General features: G+C 55.7%; 1 long non-coding RNA gene across 1 annotated transcript; it reads left to right on the top strand.

Annotated features, from left to right (window-relative positions):
• Positions 1-7,352: 7,352 nt before the first annotated feature.
• On the top strand, positions 7,353-14,715 carry LOC144319411 (uncharacterized). The gene is made up of 3 exons (XR_013385223.1): positions 7,353-10,913; positions 11,122-11,368; positions 13,746-14,715. It is a non-coding gene; the product is annotated as an uncharacterized LOC144319411 (long non-coding RNA).
• The last annotated feature ends 7,735 nt before the right edge of the window (positions 14,716-22,450 follow it).

The following is a 22,450-nucleotide window of genomic DNA, read 5'->3' as shown; positions in this document are numbered from 1 at the left end:
TATCATCTCTCTCTATCATTTCTCTCTCTCTCTATCATCTGTCATCTCTCCTCTCGTCTACCACTTACCTACCTATAGAACGTTGATCTATTTGCTTCAGCATACACAAAAATTAACTCAAAATAGATCATAGACCTAAATGTAAAGCAAAAAACTGTAAGGCTCTCATAGGACCGGCTTTGTGACTTTGGGTTGGGCAAAGATTGTTTAGCTATGACACTAAAATCATAATCTATGATAAGAAAAGGTTGATAAATGGACTTCATCAAAAGTAAAAACCTTCTGTTTTCCATATGATGCAGTTAAGAGGACAAGAAACAAGTTACAGCCCAGAACAGAATCTTGGCAAACCACATGTATCCACAATATGTAAAACGTCTCAAAACTTGATAATAGAATTACAAGCAACCCAAGAAAAAGAAAAGAAGGTCTATAAAAATATGATGTACAAGTGGCAAATAAGCAAATGGAAAGATGCTCCACATCATTGGCAATTTGGGAAATAATGATTCAGAGTGGCTAAAATGAAAGACTGATCATACTGAGTGTTGGCGAGGCTGTGGAGAAACTGCATCTCTTATATGTTTTCTTTATATATATATAAAGAAACCTCTCCTTACTTGGGATGGCAGCTGTATATATATATATATATATATATATATAAAACATTTTGGAAAGTAGTCTGGCAGTTTTTAAAAAACTTAAACCTACACCTGCCATGTGACTCATCAATTCACCCAGGAGAAATGTTGATATATGTTCCTTCAAAGACTTGTTCACGAATGTTCACACTTTTTGATAGCTCAAGTAACCCAAATACCTATCAGTGGGTGACTATAGGAAATATTCTAATATGTTCATTTCATGGAATAGTACTCAGCAACGTAAACAGAATGCCACACACCACCACATGGCTGAATCTCAAGGTAATCATGGCAAGCAAAAGAAGTCAGATTCCAAATGATACGATTTTATTTGTATACAACTCTAGGAAGTGCAAACTGATGTAACATGAAGGTGATGGCTATGTTCATTATTTTATTGTGGTAACGGTTTCACAGGCGTGTATATGTGCAAATAATATACTTATACAACATGTCACTTACCAATTTTATACTTTACATATGTGGGACTTATGATAATTGTAGCTCAACAAAGTTGTTTTTAAAAGAACTAATAAATACCTAAAACATCACTTCTTAATTGTTTTATGACGTTTATTTACAGCATTGATTTCTTATTTTTATATGTCAGTGAATGGCATGGCTGTGTTCCATGCCATTTTATTGCACAAAATAGGTGTAAGTCTGGATTTGGTCTTGGGCTGTGGCTTGCAAACACTGTCTGTGCTGGAGGTACTTCTATCTAGTGCACCTGCTGGCTGAAAGTGGCACTCCCTCCCAATTTTGCCCTCTGTAATGTCACCAGTAGCACAAAACTAGCCGTGTTGGGAGTATTCCCATCATGGAAGTTGGCAAGCGCTACAAGCCAAGGCTCCTCCCCTGGAGTGCTGGCCATTAGGTGCTGAACTATGTAGGTCTGCCTGGGGCATCTAGGAAGATGTTCTGTGATGGGCAGGGGGTCCTGGCTGACTGATGGGGACACAGGAGCTGGGCCTGGGGTCAGAGCCCCATTGGGCTGCATGGGGGCCTTCCTTCTGTGGCCCCCAGCACTGCCCAGCACACAGTGCCCTCAGGGCCCTTGCCTGGGCCTCAGTTTCTCCTTCCCAGCTTCTCTTGGGTCCATGTGCCCCCAAACTACCATGGGGCATCCTGTGCCTTGCACTCTGCCCCTGCACACAGTGGTGACTGTGAGGCCATGGGGTTGGGGGAGCAGGGTCCAGTTGGATTACTTCCTCCTCTTCTTGCCAATGCATGGCCTTGAGCAGAGGCTCATCAGCTCTGAGACTTAATTTCCTCCCCACCACGTGGGTGGTGTGTTTTGTGACCTGAAGTAGCATAGGGGAGGAGGGGCTGTGTCAGCTCAGCAGCCTCCCATGTGTCTGGGGACAGTGGGCTCAGGATGGCTGTAATGGGACCCAGCCCCTCTGCCCCACGAGGGGTTCCATCTACAAGCCCTGGCTGCATAGTGGAGACTGATCACCCACGTGGTCTACCCAATCACCTCCTCCCACTCAGAGAGAACATGGAGCGCTGGGGGCTCCAGATGCCAAGCCAAGGGGGTCCGGGTGTAGAGCATGCTATGGGAAGGGAAGCCAGTGCCCCGAGGCACACAGGTGGCGGGGCGGGGACCTGCTCCCCCCACCCCCCCTCCGTCATCACTCCAGTGCATCCTTCCTGGGGGCTCAGGGCCCCTCCAGGTGCACGGCCACCTCCCCACCTGGCACTGGGAGAGCAGTGGCCCTGAGAGGTGAGTCAGAGCCCTTGGCAGGGCTGCCAGCACAGTCAGGGAGGCCTGGGTCCCTGCCAGGTGCAGCCCCAGGGGTGGCACCCTAAGACCCTGTGGGCACAGCCCATCGGGGCACTGAGCTCAGGGTGGGCCACACAGCCCACAGGTGTCTCGCCCTCCACCTGGGTCTGTGGTGGAGATGTGTTATCACACACACACACACACACACACACACACACACACACACACACATTCCACAGCAATGAGTACATGCCTGGGCTTCCCAAGAAAGGAACCTGTCCTTACTTGGGATGGCAGCTGTAAGCCTGTCCTTGGTCTTAAGGCCAACCCGGAGCTGCCCCTGTGGCCTGCTGCTTCTCTGGCCCCAGGGTGGCTGGGGACCCCTGCGTCAGCCTGGGTGTGACCCTTACCCAGGTACAGGAAGCCTCAGGATGGCCCAGAGTTTGCCTCCAAAAGCCCCACCTGCTTTCTCAGCAGTGGGGAGTGTGGAGAGCCTTGCTCTGCTCAGCCCTCCCCCTGGGCCCCCCACCACTTTATGCCCAGGCTGGACCCCACTCTGGGCAGACTATCTTTGCCTCGGGCGGGCTCTCCCCGGTGCCTGACGTGCCTCATGCACCACCCTCACTCCACGTCTTTCAATGACTCCCCACTGTCCACAGATAAAATACACCTCCTGGCGCTGACCTGATCTGGCCCACGCTGACTGCCCGGCGCTGCCCTCCCGCCCTCCTGAGCTCCAGCCTCTGAGCTGCCACCACTTTCTGCTCACCAGCATGGTTTGTTGCCTCCATGGGGTCACCTTCTCCAGGAAGTTCTCTGGAGCACTTCTGTGGGAGGCAACCTGGCTCTCCCACCGGCTCCTGGGGGGGGCCCAGCCCGTGGGGGGAGTGTTGGCCACCTGACCTGGCAGGCCCCGGAAGCCCCCGGGAGCAGTGGGGCGGGGCCTCCACACCCCATTCCTTGGCCCGCTGGGACAGGCACTCAGACCCTGGCCTTGCCACAGGATTCTATCTTTAACTGCCGGACAGCCAATTCCTCTCTATTTTGAGAGAAAAAAATTCCACTCTGAAGTCTGGTTCAAAAAATCCTCGCCCAGTGAGGCAAATTCCCTGGAGAAGCTACTGGCCTTTGCCGTGGTTCCGACAGGGGGGCGGGGGGCGGGGGGGCAGCCCGGGGGGGGGGGGCAAGCTGGAGATGGAGGGGGGTAGGGAAGCTGGGGGGGGGAGGGCGAGCTGGGGGCAGGCGGCCAGGGGAGGGAGGGCCCACCGCGGCCTGGCCTCCTCCCCCTCCTCTCTGCTCCCGCCACAACTGACTTTTGTCATCACACCGTGGTTTTGACTGTTTTCTCACTTCGTATAAATAGAACCAGGCACGCTGTCCTTGTGTCTGGTTCCCATCACTCAGTCTGGTGTTTATGAAGTTCACCCGTGCGCCGTGTGCAGCCGCGTTCATTCATGACCCCTCCTGTGCACGCTCTGCTCTCCGGTTCGCCGTGGAGTCACTCCGCCTACGGTTTACCGACCGGGTTGTTTTTGGTGCAATGCCTAAAACATCTTTGTACTTGTCTTTTGATGAACACACGCACGCGCGAGTTTCTGTGGGTGCACCGGGCTCCTATGGCCTTCTCAGGGCAGCCCCGGGAGGCACTGCTGGCGCTCAGTGGGGGTGGCGGGCGCCCAGCGTGGCCCTCGGGGCTTCTCCTTGCTTCATGGCCTCACCAGCCTCTGCTGCTGTCTTTATTTTAACGGTTCTGGTGGGCACAGGATTACCTCATCGTCGTTTCCCGGAGATTTTTAAAGGTTAATAGACTTAATTTTTAAGAGCAGTTTTAGGTTTATAGAAAAAGTGAACAGAAAGAACGGAGTTCCCATGGATACCCACCTCCACCACCCGCACGGGCTTTCCCTGGTTATGAACATCTGACATTCTCGACGACTGGTTGACCAGCTGGCCTTATCACATTCTTATTACCTAAAGTCCCCAGTTTGCACTCGGGTTCTCTCTCTGTGCTGTCCAGTTCTGTGGTTCTGACAAATGCACGATGTTGCAGACCCACCCTTCCTGCAACGTGCACTGTCCACCAGCCCCCGGGCTCCACCTGGTTGTCCCTCCGTCTGTCCTCCCAAACCCTGGCAACCGTGCTCTGTCTCCTATATCCACAGGCTCACCTTTCTCCGAGAGTTCTCTCAAAAATGCAAATCAGATTATGCCATTCCCCTGCTACAAAACACATTCATTCATGCGTGCACCCGGTAATATTTATCTGGTGCCCTATATTTATCAGGCCTGGTGCTTCACCAAGATCATAGGGCAGCCAAGAAGATTTGGTCCCCGCTCCCAAGAAACTCACAAGCCAGTGGGAGAAGCAGCATCAAACTAGCAAGCAGGCAGGTGAACAAAAGAGGAGGGAAACAACTTCAGCAGGTGGCCAGGGAGTGAGCTTTGGGCAGAGAAGGACAAGCGCAAAGGCCATGAGGTGGACTGGACCTGGAGGTATTCACAGAGGCAGTGAAGGCCAGCAGAGCAGCCCCATAGAGAGAGTAGGGGGTGAGTCAGAGAGTCCAGAAGGCTGGGGTCAGGGTTCAGGCTTGCTGCAAGTCTAGCCCAGGAACCAGCACATGTGCTTCAACCCCAGGGTCCTCTCCCAGGCTGTGCACTGTGCCTTCGCACAACACCACCAGATCTCTCTCCTCCAGAATGGCAGGGCACCAGGTGGATGCATGGCCAGGATGGTGCCCTCATGTAGCAGATGTTCAGTGGTTGTTAGAGGAAGAAGAAAGGACCGAGGACTATGGGCACAGGGTCTTGGGGGCTTTGCTGGTAGGAATGGCCCGAGACTCACCAGCTCAGAAGCCAACACTTCAGAAAGGTGAGCCCAGGCCTCAGCCCCAAGCAGAAGACCTTGCTGTGTGGAGAAGTGGACCTGTGACTCTAGCACTGCTGCTGCCTAACAAGCATCCCCAAACTAGTGGCTTGAAGAAGCCACTGGCCCGCTGCTCCGGCTCCCATTCAGAGCAGATCCTGGTCCAGGATCCAGCAGCAAGGTACCACTTCCTGCGGGGATTGCTTTGAAAGGAATGTAGGATAAGGAAGTGCCAGAGGGGCTGAGGCCCCCTTCCTGGGGGGGTGGGGTGGGTTCTTTCCGTCACATGTCATACCAGCCAGACAGCTGACCAGCCTTACTGGGTGGGGAAATGGGGCAGGCATAGCTGTCATTTGCTGGGTGACATGAATTCAAAGTCCCCATCCTGCTAAAGGACTTTGAGAGAAGGGAGGCCCCAGGAGGGGGGCTGTGAGCAGGGGGACTGCCCTGGAGGGAGTCTCTTTGCAAGGATGAGGGGGACAAGATGAATCTCTGGCCCTGGGGAATGTCTCTGGAAAGGCTGGCTGCAGGAAGTCCTCACCTCCAGATACCAAGCACCTACTCTGTGCTGAGCTCTGAGCACTCCTGGTCCTATTGACCTGGTCTCAGGAGAGCTGCCCAGGCCAGCATCCTTGGTCACCATCTTCCCCATATCCTTGAAGGCTCCCTCCTTCCTCACCCTTCACTCCCCCCGCCCCACCCCTGCCCTTAGTCATGTAGATCCATTGACCTCCTCCTAGAAGTCCTGCCCCTTCTGCTTCTTGGGGTGTCTTTCAGCCCAGAACTGGCCCGTCCCTGTGAAGTACTCTGGATTGGAGGTGGAGGGATGTCCAGATGTCTGTCCCCTGTAGTCCCGCAGGACCCAGGATACAGGCTGCTTGTTGTGAGGAAGTGAGTCGGGGTTCCAGTCCCATCTGGGCTGCAGGGGAACAAGGTGGGGCTCCGTTATTGTTCTCTTGTGAGGGCTGCAGCACATCCCAGGGGACACACATTCCCTTTCACTCTCCACCTGCAGGGCCAAACCTTCGCATTTTGCCAAGTTGCAGGAGAAACAGTCCATCATACTCCAGACACTTGACTATGCCTGGTCTGCTCAGAGGTAAGCAGCCAGGCTGCGTAGGGCAGCTGAGCGACGGCCCTCTCGTGGGGCATCCCTGACCTAAGCATTCCCCTGGGTGGCCAGTCGCCCTGCCTGCCAGGAAACCCTGCCACCTCTCTGCTCCCGAGCCAGGGCCTGCTCTGTCCTTTGTCCCCACCACAGTGGCGCCGCTGTGTGCTACCCAGAAGGAGCACCCAGGGCAGGATCTACCACCGACTACATCGGGAGCTGAAATCAAGTCCAGGAAAATGGGGAAGATGATCCACGCTCCCAGGCTCAGGCCTGGAGACCACAGGGCAGGACAGAGCCGGGACCTGGGTCCCGAGCTTCAGCCTTCAGCGTCTGGATCAGAACCGTGAACTGGGATGATTCCCTCTCCCCAGACAGTGATTATGTAAGTGCCTCCAGGTGGCACCTGCTGCATAGTAGGTCCTCAAAAATGAAGACTCTTCCTTGGTTTGTTTTTTGGGGTTTTCTTCTTTATTAATGATATTTGTGGCTATCTGGGATGATTTCCTACTTTGGGAGCCACATCATATGCTTACTGAGTTGAGGAAGGGCCCTCGATCCCTAATTTGTGAGGGTTTTTGTCATGAATGGGCACTGGCTTCTGTCAGATGCATTTTCTGTATCAGTTGATATGATTACATCATCTTTCTTTTCAGTTTGTTGATACAGTGAATCACATCCTCTGGTTTTTAAGTACTGGACTAGCCTAGCGTACTTGGAATGAACTCCACATGGTCACGATGTGTCATTCTTTCTACGCATTGATGAATTTGATTTGTATTTTGCAGAGGATTTTGCACCTATGTTCATGGAGGACATTGCTTTATAGTGGTTTTGTTTTGGGGGAGAGGGTGGGCACTGTCTTTGTCTAGTGTTGGTGTCAGGAGAACACCAGCTTCCTAAGGAAAGCGGAGAAATCTTCCTTCCTCTTCTCTGCTCTGGAAAACAAATGTGTAAATTTGTGTTGTGTTTTCTTTAAATGTTTCGTAGAATTTTCCAGTAAAGCCATCAGATCCAGGAGATTTCTGTTTTAGGAACTTTTAAACCCTGGGTTCAATTTCTCACGTGGTTATAGGACTGTTCACCATGTGTCTTTCATCGGGGTTGAGCTCTGATGGGAGCTGCTTGTCCTTGGGTGCGGAACTTGTGATGTGTGACTCAGTTTTCTCTTTTGCTGCAGACACGGATGGCGGGTCCCAGCCTTTCCTGGGGGTGTGGCACTGTCTGTCTGTCTGTCTCTCTGTCAGTCTTGTTAGAGGATTATAAACTCACTGATTTCTCGGTTTTCTCCTGTTTTCCAGCACGCCGATCCATGTTGTGATCCGCTCTCATGTACCGACCTTCTGTTTCAGGTCTCGATGAGGATTTGAGAACTTGTATTGCGTGGATTTGGTGCCATAACCTTCCCTCTGAGCACTGCTTTGTCTAGATTGCAGATCAGACGTGTTGTGCGTTCACGATCACTCCTACTGTGGGTTTATATCTTTCATCAGGTTTGAGAAGCTTTCCATCATGACCTGTTCGGATGCTCTCGGCTGCACGCACTTTCTGGAAACCTGGTGGGTCTTTGTCCTGGAGGATGTGCTTGGTTTGCTTCAGTCCGCATTCCCTGCCTCGCTTGCATGGCTCGTCTGTCTCCTGATTCATCACCCACTGACCCACAGACCCCCTGACTGTGTCCTTCTCGCGTCCTCTTTGCTGCTGGGCTCATCCACTGAGGTTTTGTTTCTGTTACACACTTTTCAGCCCCAGAATTTCCGTTTGGTCTTTTTGTGTAATTTCTGCTCCTTTGCTGAGATTTTCTATTCTTTCCTTTGGTTCAGGAGGACTGGCAGTTGCTTTTTTGTAGCATTCCTAAGGTGGTAATACTAAACTGGCCAGAAAGTGCTTGTCTATCCTGGTGCTGGTGCTGGTGCTGGCTGCTTGTCCCTCCTACCTGGGGTGTGATTTTCAATGGTGCCCTGGATGTTTAATGAATATTTTGTTTTAGCCTGCAGCACCCTGGCCCATGCCCTGCACTGTGGCCTCAGTGATGTCTTAGTTTCCAGAAACTTTGTGGCATTTTTCAGGTTTACCTGGTTTACCTGGTGCCCTGGGGCATCCCCTGTGGATCCCCCTAAGCGTAGGGGGCTTCCCCAGGCCCCGTTGAGGCTCTGGGCCAGGAGGGGCTAGAGTTGTTTTTGATGTGAGGATCCCCTTGCTGGGGCTACCTAGTGTTACCTGGTGGGAGAGGGTCTGCCTAGGGGACCAGGGAGATTTCTGGGGTGGGGGGTGCTGGGCTCCAGGGATGGTGATATGACCCCTTCCCGCTGGCTAGGCATCAGGAGGTGCCAGTCCTTGGTCCTCATGTGTTCCGGGGGTCGTGGCGGGAGGTTGTGTAAGGCACCCTCCCTGTGCCACCTCTCCAGTCCTGGGGCTCCTGACCCCCCCACCCAGGACACATTTGGAACTCTTGCCTCCTTGTCTCTGTTATTGCCTGGGTTTGCAGCTGGGCTTAGTGAGGAGGAGCTGGAGGCGATGAGCCTCTGCCGTGTGGCTGGGGCCGGATGTCTCCCGATGTCCTTCTTGAAGTGAGGCCCTGGTAGGTCCCTTTGCTCTGCCTTAGTGTCCTCCCCTGTTGGGGTCCTTACACCTCTAGCTCTTCTGAGGCGAGAACATTCACGAATGTTCCAGATCTGCAAAGCATGGCAGGCCTAGGGGGCCCGACAGTTGGTCCCTAGAAGCCATCTATTTGGTATCTCCATACCTTGTCCTCAGGTGACTTGCAAGTCCCACAGGAAGCATCCAGGGGTGGGAGCTGTGGCACCCCCCACCTCTCCATGAGAGAGGGCACATCTGAGGCGGATGACAGAGCTGGGCTGGGCTCCTGGTGCCCAGGGGAACCTTTGTTCAGCTCAGTGAGTGGTGCCAGGGGGTGCTGGGAGGAGCCTGGAGGGTCCACATGGGAGCTGGAGGTTCAAACATGGTGCGTGTGGTCAGATGCTGGGATGGGCTCTGCGTGGGTGCCCCCTTCCTTCCTGCCTGTGCTCCCTTCCTGGGACCTTGTGCCCCTGCCTCCCCAGGTCTGCTCAGAGGGGCCGGGGGGCAACCTGCAGGGCTATGGAGCCTCATACCCTGTGAGCCATGTTGCCAGTGGGCCCGGGAGGCAGGGAACCACAGGTGAGTTCCTCCCTGTCTGTCCTCAGGGGAGACCAGGGGCCCAACGGGGCTGATAATCCTAATCCGCTGTTCTCTGGGGAAGCTGCTTCTCACTCAGGAACTAGCCACCTGCCTCTCCTCCTGCTTCTTGGTCTTGCTGCCCTGGGACTCTGCCCACAATAAAGCTTGAGCTCATGGGCTTTGCCATGAGATCTCTTTTCCGGGAAAGTCAGACTAAGAGCCTGCTCTGGAGTCTCGGTTCTCCTCGGGATTGAGGATCCTGGGAAACAGAAGCCACTCCCCCTCCCCAAAGCAGCTGTGCCGGCCAGATGTGGCCTTATTTGGAAATAAGGTCATTGCAGATGTAATTAGTTAAGACGAGGTCATGCTGCAGTGGGGCAGGCCCTAATCCAGTGACTGTATCCTTACAAAAGGGGGATTTAGTCATGGACACATATGCAGGGAGACCGCTGTGTGATGGAGGAAGAGGTCAGGGTTGGGGGGATGTGTCCACAGACCAGGAACCCCAAGGACTGAGGGCCATGCACAAGGGTGGGGAGGGGCAAGGGCAGTGGCCAGGAGCAACTCTCTTCCCTCCGTGCCTCCAGGGGAACTTGGCCTCCATCTGGGACTTCGGCCTCCAGATGCATTTCTGTTGTTACAACCATCCGGGACTCAGGGCACAATGTAGCCTTCCTATGTCACATGGATGCCAGCCCTGCTCTCAAGGCAGGCTCCAGTGCACCCAGGAGGATGTGGGTGGGGATGGAGGCCTGGGGGCACCAGTGCTCACCTGCAGCAGCCCCTGAGGAAGGAGAGGCTGTGAGCCAGCATCCAGCTTGGCCAGAAGCTTCCTCAGAGGCTGGCCTGTCGGGGCACATCCTTACCCAACACCTCCCTCAGGTCCTGAGGTGCTGTGACTTATACTGTGACCCACAGCTTCTGACGACGCTTATCTCAGTCTAGTGTCCGTGACCAGAGGGAGGGGTGGGCAGGTAGACGGCGGAGCCTGAGCTGCCAGCCAGCAGGGTGATGTCCCCCACAGGGTCACAGCCTGGCCTCCACATCCTCTGCCCTCGGCCACAGCCACAGGCCGGGACAAAGTGGGCCCAGGGACGAGGCTGTCTCTCCAGGAGCCCGGGCTCTCACCCTACTCTGCAGTTTGCTGTGAAATGGTGCTGTGTCTTGGGTGGGTCATTTACCCCAACTTTATAGACTGGGAAACTCAAGTTCAATGCGTGCTTGCAGAAGCTGTGGGGCCCCGGCCAGAGGGCTGACCACCTGTGGGCACCCCCTTTCCCAGGGATGGCCATTACACCTGTTTCACAGACGGGGAGGGGCCAGCTCAGACAAGCCAGTGGAGGTGCCAGCATGGGACTGGGCAGATGTCTCATCCAGATGCCTTCCTACCTTCCTCCTGGCGGCTCCGGACAGGTGTGTCTGGGTCGGGCGTCCTCCCTCTGAGCACCCCAGACAGACTGAGCGGGGAGTGTTCGCAGCACGGGTCTGCCCATGCTGAGGTCCTGGGGGGACCCATGTGCCCCGTCCCCACCCCAGCCCTGTGTCCCGGAGCCTGAGAGAGGACAGTCACCATCAGGGAGGTGTGTGGGTGGCCACAGCTTTGCGGTCCTCTCTTGCCCAGCATGGTGGGCTTCCAGGAGGCCGTCTCCTCTGAATTCCAGTTTGCAGTGTCCAGACGCTGTGGAGGGGGCCTGAGGCAGTGACCATTGTTGGGGGACCAGAGCCTGCAAGGTGTCCTCCATTTGTCTGTGGTCCTACTGGCTGTCCCCTCTAAGACCCAGGGGACAGGCCTGCTTAGCCAGGAGCCAGGGACTCGCACAGGGGCTGGACTTCCTCCTAGAGAAGTGGACAACTGAGGCTCAGAGAAGGTGAGTGACTTGCTCAACATCACAGAGCTGACGAGTGGGGAGGTGGGAGTTTTGGGATGAGCTTTTTATGTTCTGCTGGACACTGCCCACAGCAGGTGCCCTCGTGATGGGAGAAGGGGCCGAGAGCCTTCTTCTAGCTGTGCTGAGCCCCAGCCTGGAGCCCCTGTCCCACTTCCCCTGCTGAGGGTGGAGGCCGAGACTTCCCCTGGCTGTGTGGACGTGGACAGAAGGCCACACACCCACAATCTCCACCGAACCAGGACATCACAGGAGGCCCTGCCACTCTGAGCCTCTGGCCCCTTCTGCACCTGTTAGTGGCCTCATTCCCTTTATCCAGGGTGACCATAGCACCAGTGGGCGGGTGGGTCAGAGATGGCCCCGAGTCTCTCCTTTGATGGGGGACCTGGCTCTGAGCCCCACCAGCATCGTGCCCGCACAGGCAGGGGCCTCGTCCCTCCTCCTGGCCCTTCCCTGCTCCCAGAAGGCCCGATAGACCATCCTGGTTGCGCCATCTGTTTCCTGCCCCTTTCAAGAAGGCCGTCCCGCCCTGGCCCTGGCAGCAGAAGCCCCTCATCTCCCGTCCCCACGCCCCTCGGTGTCAAGGGTCCTGGCCCTGGGATGGCCGGCTTCACCCGACCAAGGGCCGGGCTGCCTACTGGGATCCTTCAGCTCCTCTGACGGGGCCTCCACCCTTCTGGCGTCCATCCCCTGCCCCTGCCCTGTCCCATTGTCTTTCCCCAGAAGCAGGGTGTGGGGCAGCCCTGGAGCCCGGGACCATTAGTGCTGATTCCTTTTCCTGATGTGGAGCCGATGACAATGAGGTCCTCCCCCCTCCCCCCGCCCATGTGCACAGGGAGCCCCGAGCTTTCTCTGCCCTGGGAACAGGGACTGGCAGTCTCACCCTGTATTCAGAGAAGGAAACTGAGCCTCCCTCAGACCCAGGCCTTCTGCTCCCAGCCTGCAAGTGGCTCCACTTGGGCGTTCGGAAGATTAGTTTGCAAGGACTTTTCCTTCAGAGATTAAAAGCCCCGGACTTGGCTAAGCTTGGGACGCAGAGTCCCTCTTGGGGCAGAGCCAGGGAGCCTCTTGGTCCTACTCTAGCAAGCAGCAACAGACACTGCCAGCCTTGCAACTGGTCACACTCTCGACACAACAGGATTTAATCTGAAATCGATGTGGTTCTGTCAACCTGGTCTTGGCATGAAGCCGCCTGCGAGGCTGTGTTCCTGCATCCACGCTGCAGACACAGATTGGGCCCTGGAGCAGACAGGGGCAGTGCCCACACCCACAGTGTGCCTGGGCTGGGGGGCATCTGACCCCAACCGAATAAAGTACTGGGAGCAAGATGGGGACATAGGTTCCTTGGGGCCACTGCTGGGCCTAGTGAAGAGGGCGCGGTGTTAGCCAGGCCAGAGTGGTTGGGTTAGGGGCGTGGGGGCGTGGGCTAGGCCAGAGTTGCTCATGATGCTCTAGTGTCCCGCAGCCCTGGGCACTGCAGCCACCACCAAACCTGACCTGGAGCTCTGGAAACTGGCCTTCTAGTTTCACTGATTTTGATTTATTTTTTAAAGATTTTATTTATTTATCAGAGAGAGAGAGAGAGAGAGAGAGAGGCAGAGACACAGGCAGAGGGAGAAGCAGGCTCCATGCAGGGAGCCTGACGTGGGACTTGATCCTGGGTCTCCAGGATCACACTCTGGGCTGAAGGCAGGCACTAAACCGCTGAGCCACCTGGGCTGCCCTAGTTTCACTGATTTTTAATTAACTTTCAATAGGTGCGTGTGGCTAGCAGCTGCCAGTCTTGGGCAGTGCCATTCTGGGCAGGGATTCCCACGTGCCTGTCCACCGGGGCTGGAGGGTGCTGACATATCTGAGAAGCTGGAGGGACATGGTCGGAGACACAGTGAGCAGCAAGGTGCAAGATGAAGCCAGTGGGTCTTTTTGACACTGGGTGATGCATTTCGGTTTTTTGTTTTTAACCATAAGAGCTGCGGGTCAGTTGTAGTTTGTGATCCTGAGTCCAGATGAGAGTTACCCAGCTGACTCTGGACCCACACCCTTACTCCCCCTGACAGAGGAGGAAGCCATGGAAGGGGGCAGCTACCCCTGAGATTCCAGAAGGGAGACACATTAGTGAGGGCTCCCCAGAGAAGCAGAATCTCTAGGTTCCTGGGGGACCTTCTGTCCTATCCAGGCCCACAGTGGATGGACCACCCCAGCCACACTGGGGAGGGCCATCTGCCTGACTCAGTCCACCAATTCAAATGTTTACATCATCCAGAAACACCCTCATAGACATGTCCAGAGTGATGCTTACCAAATGTCTGGGCCCCTCATGGCCGGTCAAGTTGACACATAAAATTATCCATCTTGGCAGGTACCTCGTTCTACTCTAAACACGTGCAGGATGCCGTGGATGTGTCAGCCACGAAGCCATCTCTGCCCACAGCCCTGGTGCCATGGGCCCTGGGTTCCAGCTCTGGGACTCCACTTTGGCCATGCCCGATCTGGGAAAGACAGCCCAGCAGAGACTCCCCCATCCAGAGGCTGCCTGAAGCCCTGTCACCAGTACAAGCAGGGATCTAGTGGTGACCTGGACAATCAGAACCTCTCCCTGTCACAGGACTGGGACTCAGAAACTTGAGGAATCTCGTTAGTTGAGTTGATAGAAGGTCAGGGTCTCATCGGAGGCTGAGACATGTGGGAGCAGTGGGAGCTGGAGGAGGAGCTGCGTGCCTAGATGGAGGCAGGGGTCCTCTGTGAGGCCTGGGGACTCCTCACGTGAGGGGTGGTGCTCTAAGCTGCTTCCAGACGCTGTCCACCAGCATCATCAGTGACCTGACCTCAAACTACCAGTTCCCTATGATAATGGGAGAGGGTCCCTGTCATCCAGTGAGTGGCACTGTGAGCCGACATGTAGCCCAGCATCGAGGGGATACAAAGTGAAACAAAAGTCGGCTAGGCCAGGTGCTGGGGTAGAGCCAGACCCTCAGAGGCCACTCACAAGGCATCCTTGGCCAGGCGAGAGGACACTGACCTGACTGCTGCTCACCTTCCCCACTGTGGAGCCTGCCCTGTGTGCACCGTAGCCTCATCTCTTCAGGGCCAAAGACATCACTGACCATTAGTTTGCCACAGTATTAGGAGGATAAGGACCTTCTTTGTCAGGGCTGTCTCCAGTATCAAGTGAGTACATGCATTATAATTATTAGCAGAAAATTCTGTGCTCAACCCCAAATTCCCCTCTGTCTTCTACTTTTCATGTAGAATCTCCCCTGATGCTTTGCATAGAGATTGACACAATGTAAGAACACAGCAACTACTACTGAACTAAATGAAAGTTTCCAATTGTGTTTGTCTCCACATTTTCTGAAGTTCTGCTGTACCAACATCCATCCATCCAATCATCCATCCATCCACCCACCAATCCACTCATCTATCCATTATCCACCCATCCATCCACTCATCCACCCACCCACTCATCCATCCATCCATCCATCCATCCATCCATTCATCCATCCATCCATCCATCCATCCATCCATCCATCCATTCATCCATCCATCCATCCATCCATCCATCCATCCACCCATCCACACAGCCTATAGAAAGCATCTATACCTAATGTTGCTGATGAGATGAGCCTTGTGATAGGCTATTGCTCAGGCAAGGAAGCTGAGACAGGGGAAGGGACTTGCCAGCATTCACACAGGCCCTCTTCCTAGGCTCTGTGAGCCTTCCACTCTTGCTGGGAGAGTTGGCACATGCCCCATCTCCTTCTGTTGTTTGGTTGTTCCCTTGGGACCAAGCCTTGTGTCCCAGGCTCTCCAAGCTGAAGATGACTCCCTCTGTCCCTACAGTCCAACACTGGACTGGTCACAGAGCAGACATGAGACCATAAGGACCCCTTCTCCCAGGCACACCCCCCACCCCAACCTGCAGCAGTGAGAGCAGATGTGCAGCCAGGAATTCCTGGGACATGTCAGGAGAGAGCCGGCTGTGAGTGGGAGGTGGTGGCAGAGGCTGCTGTGGCTGGCGTGTCCTAACTCGGGTGGTTCATGCCTGGCTGAGCAGCCGCCCTCAACTCCAACAAGTGGCCGCCTGCCTGAAGCCTTCCTTCCTTCCTCCTGGATGCCTGAGCCCAGCCCGCAGGGGCCCCCACCCCATGCCTCCCTGCCCCACAGCTGCCACCCACCCACTTCCCTCATCTTTCCTTTCCAGCTGGAAGAAAGGAAAACCTCTTCCCGAGAAGCCGCCAGTCACCAGCCAGGGCAGCCTGCCTCTCTGGGGCTTGCACCAGCAGCCTGCAGAGACACCCCCCCCCCCAATGCCTGGGGGCTTTCCAGAGCCGAGAAGTTCCCCTTCTGGGGCTCTCCTGCCTCTGGCGGCTGGGCGTCCCCACCACCCTCTGCAAATCGCCCCTCATCTCCTATCAGTTCTGACCGCGTGTACTCTCCCTCGGGTCCACGCTCCAGGGTTCCCACGCCCGTAGGCCTCCCTCCTCTCTGCCCAGTCAGCTCCTTACCATCCTGCAAAGGAAGACCTTTGGACTCACGTCAGCAGGCAGGAGGGACCAGGGGGAGATGTCAGAGCTGACTGTGTGGGCCCAGGAAAGGGAGGTGAGACGAGTCAGAACTGTCCCCCTGGCCCCTCCCATAATGCCTCTTGGAGGCTGACGGCCTGCCCCCTCCCTGTTGGGTCCCAGGCCTCCTGCATCTTCAGAGAGACCACTCCTGCTCCCCTCCTGGCTGGGCCTACCCGGAGTTCCGAGCCCGGGAAGCTGTTCCTCACCATGGCCTTTGGGTCTCTGCTCGGCCACAGTTTTCTCACGGCCCCAGGAAGCGATTTCATGGCACGGGCACTGAAAGCCTCAGTGAACTTCAAGTGAACTTTCACATCTTAACCCAAGACATCCCATCATCTTCATGGAGATGGGTTTTTTTTTAGCTTTAAGTACTTTTCAGGGGTTGCATGCCCTGGCGCCTTCCTCATGTCTCACCATCCGTAAAGCAGGCAGGTTCTGCTCGCCCACCTAGGATTGTCCAGCTGGTGGGTAGTGGCTGGACGGCAGGAGCCTGGCTGCTGGGCAGAGTGCCTGTCTCAGCCGGGCTCCGTCCTGGAGGCTGTGCAGGGAGAGCTGGGTGGTCTCATTCCTCCAAGCCCCTAGGATACTAGAAGCGCTTGGGGAGACCAGTGGCCTGGTTCATGTCTAGTGCAGACTCAGGCAGGGTCCATCTGTGGGATTCCTGCCTCTGTGGGCCTCCCTGTAGATTTGGTACCCTGGGGTCGCTTTGCAGGCACACTCCAGTCTCCTCCAGCCAGAGGGAGCCAGGACAGGCTGCTGTGGGCTCATCTGATGATGGGCCATATGGAGGGTGGACCCAGCAATCAGGTGGCAGGGGTTACACACCTTCTATATACCCCATATATTCACCAATCACTTGTGCATTCCAAGGGGAACAAGGCACGCAGTCCTTGTGTCCCTGAAACAAGCAACTCTGGTTGGCACAATAAATCTAGAGACCTAGACATGAGGGCCAATGGAATTGGAACAGGTGTGTCCAACCCCCTCACTGCACATGCAGGGCCTGAGAGCTGCACCTGCTGGAGGATCCCCCCATCCCTTCCCAGGGGAGTGTCAGCCTGCCACCTGCCCCTCTGGCCAAACTCAGCATTTGGGGATAGGGAATGAGATAGAAGCCTGAACCCTGAGTCAGGACAATTTGCTTCCATACCTTCCTAGACCAGTAGACTATGAGTCCTGCAGGGGTGGGATCTGTGTCCCTATCTACCGGTGGGTCGCAAGCACCCAGTGCAGACACCCTTCGAAGAGGTAGACAGGTGAATGAGTGAGTGAGTGAATCCCATCTGGTCTCTGCTAGCCAGCAAAGCATCATTAAGAAGCTCAATGTGGGTACAGGTGGGAAATGTGAGTGGGAGGGAGCCATGACCCAAAGCAAGACTCAGAACAGGGTCCCGGTCTCCCAGGACAGGAGGGTCAGTGCGGCAGCCCCGGGGCTGGGGCAGGAGGAGTCAGGGCAGCCCCTGTGTGAGCAGCCCAGAACCAGGCTCTAGGAGAGACAGAAGGAGCCCCGAGGACCCCAGGCCTCAAACAGGGTGCCCCTGGGAGAATCCGCCCATTCATGCATGCACTGTCCTACTGTTGCCACCACTCCTGCATCTGGCCTCATCCCATCACAGAGCCCAGGGCCCTGAAACTTCAAAAAGCACCAGCTGGAACTATTTTTCTGGAATTTTTTTTTTTTTTTGATAAAGTATATTCACAATTACTGCGCTTGAGAACACAATCTGAATGCTTTCTCAGGAACGGAGGGTGAGATGCACCCCAGCTGTGAAGACTCAGCAAATGGGGAGAGCAGATCCCAGACCCGAGGGCCCAAGAGAATGGCCTTTGACTTCTGGAGGAGTCCTGGCTGCCCCGCACAGGTGGACATCAGTCGGGGCCTCTCTGTCCCCTGCGTCCAGGCATGCTTGTGCGCACAGTTGCAGAGTGGCCTGGGGGAGCTGTGATGTGGGGACAGAGGCCCCAAGGGTCTGATGCATGGACAGGCTGCTGCCTGAGTGTTCATGGTGCCAAATGCAACCCCTAAGAGTTTCTGGTCCCCACAGTAAAGCCTGGCTGGCTGGTGGCAAAGCACAAAAGTCCTCCAGGCACTGTGGTCTTTTCTCGCTCTGAGAAAGGCAGGGAGGCCTCAGATGAAGGGACAGGGCACACCCAGCTGCTGTCCCCAGCGGGACCGCTTGTCACACACGAAGCAAGCAGATTAGGAATTTCCTACTCTGTTTTTACTGCAGAATTTGCACCAGCAACGGCATTTGGTCTGGGAGCGCTTTCTCTCCTTTGAGCCGCTTGGCTGCACATGAAAGGGTGGTCGGGCCCAGAGTGGGGTATTCACAGCCTTCACAGCCCTTGGAGATGCTGATAAGGAATCAAAAACCGCATTATCGCCTGTTTTTATTACTCAGGTTAACCATTACAAAGCTGATGGGGGCCCAGGCTGGGTGGTTTGTTGAGCTGAGGAGGGCTTGCAGGAGCAGGAATGCTGGTGGGCTCTCTGGGGCCCCCGGTGAAGCCCCTGGCTGAGGAGGAAGGGGAGCCAGGTTGGAAGCTGGGTGCTCCAGGCACTCTGCCCCACCCCACCCCCCAGAAGAGATGCAGATGGAGGGGCAACCTGCCCTGCATTCTCTGGGGCTGGCACCCACAGGCCTCTGAATCTCAGAGTGGGTGGGGTTGACAGGTGGGCCAGCCATCAGCCCAGGGACACCCATGGTGCCCATCAGGCTCGCTGGAGAGTCACATGCCCTCAGGCTTCAGGCTTCTCTCACGGTTTGGGTTTTCTGAGTTTGCTTCTCTCAAGGCAGGAACACCTGTCAGACAGCTCCTGCTGTGCTGTTCTGGAAAACAACTCCCTAGAACCCCAGCTGGGCTCACAGGAGCATCCCTGAGAAGATGGACCATCTGCGAATCTGGGAGGACGAGGATGGGTGGAAAGCCAGTTCTCTGGACTGGGAGGCTCCTTGTGTGCCCACGACGGGGAGGGGCAGGGGCTTGCAGAATGACGCCTGCCAGTGTGGGTGCTTCGGACCCGGAGGGAGGGCCACCGTGGCAGGAACCCCATGCTGGGGTTGGGGGCTGGGCTCGAGGGGCCTGAGACAGAGTATCTTCCCGACGGGCCTGTTTTTTAAGAGAAGTTGGACTAGAATTGGATGTGGCGAGCCCCTCCCTCCCCTCTCTTTCTCTAGAATTCACAACCCTTCTCTCAGCAAGAGTTCTCAAAAGAGAAACGCTGGGTAGGTGAAGTCTCTGGACAAGAAGAAAAATGTCTGTCTTTTCAATGCAAAGATTTTCTGCTCCATTGTGGAGGGGCACACGGGCCGGTCCCTTCACTGGCTGCTCAGCTTTACTTTCCAGCCAGATGCATCTGTCTGGGGAATGTTATTGGTATAAGTTGCATGTCAGGGCTCCTTGGAGGGACCGGGTGAGCTGAATGATGTGCACATACGTGCACACACTCACACGCACATACACTGGGTGACGGTTACCCTCAAACCCACATGCGTCTAGCAATTCCAGCAGCATCCTGCCTCCCAGGAACAGACTTGGTCCCGAGACATTCTCCTCGGGAATCAGAGTGGACCATGTTCCCTGCGGAAGAGAGAGCAGCCTTGGGGAGGGAATGGGACCAGTGACAGAGCTACAGTGAGCCCCAAGCTCAGGATTCTCTAGCCAGCCCCCCACCGGCCTGCAGGCAGGGAGGTCCCCCACTCCTCCCTCTCGGTAATCTCCAGAGTGGTGTTGGTTGGCGGCTCCAGACCACAGGGGGAAACTGAGCCATGCAGTGAGGGCAGTGAGGCTGCTGGTCCTCCTTTCTCGACATAGCTGGCTGCTCCATCAGCGCGGGGATGGCTGCCCGATTTCCAGGCCCAGGAACGTGATGGTGGGCATTGGAGACAGGCTTCACCTGGGTTCAAATCCAGGCCTGGCATTAGCTGTGAGTGTGGCCTGGGCAAGACATCGCCTGTCATTCCTGAAATGAAGGACAGTGGCACCAGTGGGGCTGGGAGGGTGCCGGGCACGCTGCAGCTGCTGGGCACTCGCCGTCCACTGCGTCCCCTGTGGCAGCCCAGGGCTTGCTTCTGGCAGAACCACCACCGGGGCTGCCTGCTTCCAGGCCCAGCCCAAGAGATGATTTCGCTAAGTTGCCTGCTCTGCAAGCGTCCCACCGGTGGGCTGTTCCCTCACTGACCAGAGGGCCTCCCTGCCTTTGTGGATTGGCTGGGTCTTTCAGAAAGGAAGAGAGGGTGGGCGGGTCATCCAGCACCTCCCCAAATCCACATTCCTCCTGGCACTCAGGTGGACAAGGATGCAGGTAGATGGACTTCTCACACCGCCCTGGGGCTGGAGGGCCGTGTCTGTCCATCCTCATGGCGTCTATGACTGTGTGGGCACCTGTCTTGCCAAGATGCCCTTACAAGTGTCCCGGGGCTGCTGTTCCTGGGCGAGCCCTTCAAGTACTGGCAAAAGTGAAAAATACTGGCACAGAACAAGCCCACCAACAGGGAGTGGCGAAGTAAGTCCTGGTAATCCGTAGGAAGGAGCACTACATAGCTGGCAAAAAGAATGAACAAAGAATGCTGTCAATGACATAGTCTTGAATTTAAAAAAGGTTGCAGAACCGTCCCCTAATAATGTCAGCTCATTTGTGAAAAGCACGCCTGTTGCTGAGTGTGTGAGAATGTCAGTGTACAACACGTCTGGAAGGACAAGAACCAGATCAGGTCTCTTGTCTGCATCTCGCACCAGTGAGGGGTTGGCTGGCTATTGAATCCCAGGTGGAAATAATTTCCTTCAAAATTCTGGACACCTCATCCGTCTTGAATCTTCTCATATTGTCGAAAAGCTTGGAACCACTAACTTAGCGCTCCTACAACGGGGCCTGGCCCGGGAACCGCGAGCCCCTGCGGCGTCCTCCTGTCCCCAGCGTGTCCGGCAGGTCCGGGAGTTCTCCTGAATCATTCCTGTAATGATTTCCTTCCCTCTGTGTTCTCTATTCTCTTTTCTAAAGCCCTATTTGGATATTGGGCCTCCAACCTCGTCACCCACAGTTTAAAAACTCTTTTGTCTCTAATTTTGTATCATTTTGTCCTATGGCTCTATTTCTAGAAGATTTCTTCAACTTTGTCATCCAGGATCTGTTTTACTATTGAATTTTTTTATTTGCAAGAGCTGCTCTTTGTTCTCTGGGTTCCTTTCCGGGAGCCCAGCGCTGTGTCACGGCTGCAACAGCGTCGCTCCACATCTGGGGGGCTTCGGCACTGCTCTCTCTTTGGATACACGGCCCCACCCCCGTCTTGCCCTGCAGGCAGCTTCTCTCTGTCTAGGTCTGCGTTTCTTGCTGTAGCCTGCTGACTGGCGTGCCTCAGTGGGGTGATCAGGCCAGGCCATTTTGCCAGGAAACCCCGAGGCCAAGTCCTCCCGGGTGGTCTGTTTTCGGGAAGACCACCCGCCCCCCCCCCACACTCCTGCCAGCGCTCCTCACTCACCCACCCTCAGAATTCCCCTTCTGTCCTGAGGCTTCCTTGCTCTCAACTATGCCTGGCATCCCAGACCTGGGGGCTCTGAACAAACCTCCCAAGTCCTGCTGGGTCAGGGATAGTCACAGGGACGCACAGTTGGAGTGCTCACATAGGCTCACCCCACCTGCTGTCTTGTGACCCTCGTCACCTCTATGGCTCCGACACCTGGTGGCACCACCCCCGGCCCCCCGTGTGTCCTTCATGCAGCCTCCAGCCATTCCCATCTTCTCCTGGGGTGGCCCCAGCCAGCCCCATGTCACTGCTGTGTGTGTGTGGTGTGTGTGTGTGTGTGTGTCTGTGAGTATGAGTGTGAGTGTGAGAAGGGCCCCATACCACTCCCTGTGTGTGTGTGTGTGTGTGTGTGTGAAGAGGGCCCTGTCTCACCTTTGTGTGAATGTATGAGTGAGTGTGATTGTGTGAGTGTAAGGAGCACCTCGTCTCACCCCCAGTGTGTGTGAGTGAGGAGTGGGGAGACGCCACCACTTGGGTCCTGCCCCTGCTCCTTCCCTGGAACCGACGCTTTTCCACCCGTCCTCTGGAGAACAAAGAGTCTATTTAGGACATCCCATTAAAGGGGGGTGGGCTCAGTGTCCAGGTGGGCCTGGGCTGCATCCAGGCCCAGCCGCTTTATAACCTGGGTGACCTTGGCCACCCCCTCGCCTCTCGGAACCCTGTGTCCTTATCTGTTTAATGGGAGCGAAATTCCCACCTGGCAAGGCTGTAGTGGGGCACAGAGGAGATAATGCGCCATAAAGTGCCCGCTGAGGGCTTGGCGCGCAGCTGGTGCGGCCGTGAGAGCCGCCTTTGTCTCCTTGTTTGTGTAGGTGTCTTATCTCCCTGTGGCCCAAGCGAGGCCGGGTGCTGGGCTCACCCCGTCACCCGCCTGGGGGCCGAGCCACCGCTGACTGGGGCGCACGGTTTCTGCTCTGGGGACTGGCACGCGGGCGCGGGCTGGGTCCCCAGGAATGCGATCAATCTCCCACCTC

This window comes from Canis aureus, chromosome 8, assembly GCF_053574225.1.
Source record: "Canis aureus isolate CA01 chromosome 8, VMU_Caureus_v.1.0, whole genome shotgun sequence".
Lineage (NCBI taxonomy): Eukaryota > Metazoa > Chordata > Mammalia > Carnivora > Canidae > Canis > Canis aureus.
The sequence above is the reverse complement of the archived record's forward strand: the minus strand, read 5'-3'. Positions and strand labels throughout refer to the sequence as shown.